Raw genomic sequence first — 3,682 nt, forward strand, 5'->3', positions numbered from 1 at the left:
AATACAGGTTAGTGAGGCCTCAGGTGGCAAGTAACACCAGGGCAGGAGCGCAGCCAGCTCAGGAAGGAGGGGAACAGAACCAGGCCTGGGAACGCTGCTGGGCTCTCCTCCTCTCTCCATGCCTCCTGCTAGTCCACCACTTTCTTTTTTATTTAAGGACTGGCTTTTTCTGCTTTTTCGAACCACAAAGCAGAAAACATAGGCAAAGGAAAGGACGATCTTGTGCCTTATTGTGTAGTCATTTGGAAAGTAACAAATTCACTGGTCTGGATCTCATTCCACAATCCCTGCTGGGGAGACTTTTTGATTTAGTTTCCCATCCTTGAACCAATCAACTGCAGTGAAATGTGAGAAAGAAAACCTTGGGGAGGCCCCAGAGGAGACACGTTTTAGCACCGCGGTGTTTGCTTGGTTCTTGCTGTCTGGTGCAGTCATGGGACCCTCTGCTGCAGCCGAGGCAAGGATATTTAGGACAGAACAGACTCATGTTAACATGCCCGAAATAAATACTGACAACTTTGATAAGCAACACGTTCAGTTTCTGGCAACAATGTGTATTCTTATCACTGAAAATAGCTGTAAAATTGGACCTGGAACCAAAAAGAACCCCCCTTTCTTCGGCGTACAGTCACCTGAATGAAAACATTGAGGAAAGACTATTGCATCGAACCTTAAGTGTCATCTTACTCAACACAGAAAATAAGCTACAACCACAGCAGAGGTGAGATGCTAAAAGGTCCTTTCCCGGTTGTTTTTACTAATATCGTAGTTATCCATTAAGTCTTCCAGGAGAACATGAAGAAAATAATGCAATTGGAGTAAGAAGGGCACAGAGGCCTTTAAAAGCCGAATTAGAAATTCTCATAGAACAGGTTTCCATAGATATTCATTATTTAACATGAATTCACTACAAGGCTCAGTCTGATGGTATTTGGGGTGAACATGAAATTGACTGCTTTGTGTCTGTGAGGAAGACTGACTTCAGACCCAGATCCCCATGAGGTTAAGAGCTATAGTTATGTGTCAAAGGGAGAATGAGAAGAACCTAGAGAAGCAGCCAGTGCTGAGATCAAGATAACATCATGTTTTAAAATGACTGCTCAGCCCTTCCACTTTACGTGGTGAGACAACTTCATTTGAATCAACGTGGTGAACATGAAAAAACATGAATGTGAAGCATGGCTGAATGATTTTACAAGTACGAGAAAACTTGCCCGTGTTAAACTTAAAAAGATTTGTAAAAGCCAAATCCGAGACACGACGTACGTTAGATAATTCACGGTGGCAGGAATCTTCACCATCTCGCTCCCAGGGTTTGACTTTGCTTTTGATTTATATTTTGTGGGGGGAGACAGCGGGAAGTTTCAGAGGCTTCCACATACGCTTTTAACCTTCCCCACTACGGTAGCTTCTACCCCGCAGGCCAAGCATCCAATGAGGGACCTTACTCCAACTGCCAAAGCCTGGGGAAATGACCACCAAGTGTGTCCACAGACTCTCAGGGCCAACTGAAAGCCAGACTTCAACCAGGACTCCATTTTTTACTTCCTGCCCCCACCCCATGAGTCCCAACTTTAAAAGGGGTTTTTGATGACTTCAGGCCTATGACTATCAATGTCAACTCAGACCCTGTGTTCAATAGTCCTTAAAATGTCTGAGAACCCCCCTTTCTTCAGCATATAGTCACCTGAATAAATAGGTCCCTTTGAAGATTGACTAGGATCATTGCAGTGTGTACTTGCCATAGCGTTACAATGTGTTTCCTCCTAAGGACCTGGCCATCTCTTTAATCAATGAATTCCACATTGGTACATTTGTTACAATTGATGAAACTACATTGACACATCACTGTCACCTAAAATCCATAGTTTACATTAGGGTCCACTCTCAGCACAGAACAGTTTTTTCCAGGCAAAAGATACAGTACAGTAGCAGAAGTTAACACAACGAAAGAGCTAGAGATCTCAGGCACAGGCTTCTTTGTCCTCCCACTGCTGGATTGTGAAGGATGCACTTTGTCTCCAGGTCTCAAACTATCATTAGCACCTGTACCAAGAAGTCCAAAATTGACTTATAGAGTGAGCCGATCATGTGGGCCTATTCCAGCTCCATGACCAGCCTTAATCGCTGAAATTCCCAAGCCTCTGCCAAAACAACAACTATTAAACAATGCTGACAAGCTGGTATAATCTGCTCTCCAAACAATCCGCAGACCAAATGGTCACAGAACGTCTATAGTGTTGGCCGAGGGTCACCATCATGCTCCAGGCACTAGCTCTGCAGGTAAGCATGCAGCCGTTCCAGGCCATGTCATGACCCCCAGAGCAAAGATTGCCCCTTACAGGAGATTCATGTTGGGGAGAAACAGCCTGGCTCTAGCAGCTCCACTAGACTCAGCTATTACTTAGCAGCATCCTCGGAAGAGCATGGCATCGGTATTAATGCTGCCCCAGATCTCAGGGGGCAGTTCTCAGATCTCCTCACAGCTGGAGATCTGAGAGGCATACTTCCACAGCTACCAAAACCCACTTCAGGAAAAGTATTCAAAAGCGGCCCCTACCTCTTGTGCGGCCCCCGTTTATCTCCCTAGTCTTACCTCTTGCTATATCTTAAACTCTCCAGCCACCCTGAACTACTTAAAGTTCCTGGAATAAAAGTCATGTTCTTTCTCACCTCTGGGCCTTTGCCCATGACCCTCTGCCAACCATACTACTTTCTCTTTCTACTTCATCTCCCTAACTTCTCATTCTTCAAGTCTCAGTTAAAACTACTTCCCTGAGAAACCTTTCTTGATCCCCAACCCCCATAACCACACACATGCACTCTATGTATCCTGTCCTCAACCCTATGGTAGCACTCATCACACTAGTTGCCTATAGGATTTGGCTGTGTCTTCCATTAGACCATAAAATCTGTAAAGGTAGGCACTACTTTACATTGAATTTTGCTTAATGCTTACCACAGAGTAGGTAAATATTTGCTGACCAACTAGTGGATACTTGTATCCAATTAAATTGCTTGGAATATTGGGGGTTAAGAAGAGAAAGCAAAATCAATGATCATCCAATCTTAACACGTGCATGTCTTGAAGGGACAGTCTTTCTGGGTCCACAGATCCACTGTGTTGAGTCATCGATCTTTCTGTTTTGAGCAGCTCTGATGACAAGGCATTCCTCCTTGGGTAGCCCCCCTCGTCGATGTCCCCCAATTCATTTAGGAAATTCTGGAAAATTATTGAGTACGTTCATGTGTGGAGGGACTATGTATCTCTACTTTCCTTCCCACAGGATAATCTAGCGTAACTTCTTCATAGTTCATTACACAAGATATCAATTTAAGAGGTTGCTGTTATTCCTTAGAGCAGTGGTCCTCAACCTTTTTGACACCAGGGACCAGTTTCATGGAAGATGATTTTTCTGCAGACTGGAGGGGGATGGTTTGGGGGTGATTTAAGTGCATTACATTTATTGTGCACTTTATTTTTATTACTATTACAGTGTAATGAAGTAATTATACAACTCACCATAATTGCAGAATCAGTGGGAGCCCTGAGCTTGTTCTTGTGCAACTAGACAGTCCCATCCAGGGGTGATAGGAGACAGTGACACCCGAGGTGTGTTGCTTATGTCCAGTCTACTCTGTAATCTCGTTTTGTTGCGGTGACTGCAGAAAACCCTGCTTC

The 3,682-nt window shown here is 44.2% G+C and overlaps 1 pseudogene; it reads left to right on the forward strand.

Annotated features, from left to right (window-relative positions):
* Window positions 1-234: 234 nt before the first annotated feature.
* On the forward strand, window positions 235-1,578 carry LOC105292610 (annotated as a pseudogene).
* The last annotated feature ends 2,104 nt before the right edge of the window (window positions 1,579-3,682 follow it).

The sequence above is a fragment of the Pteropus vampyrus genome, unplaced genomic scaffold (genome assembly GCF_000151845.1).
Source record: "Pteropus vampyrus isolate Shadow unplaced genomic scaffold, Pvam_2.0 Scaffold60, whole genome shotgun sequence".
Taxonomy (NCBI): Eukaryota; Metazoa; Chordata; class Mammalia; order Chiroptera; family Pteropodidae; genus Pteropus; species Pteropus vampyrus.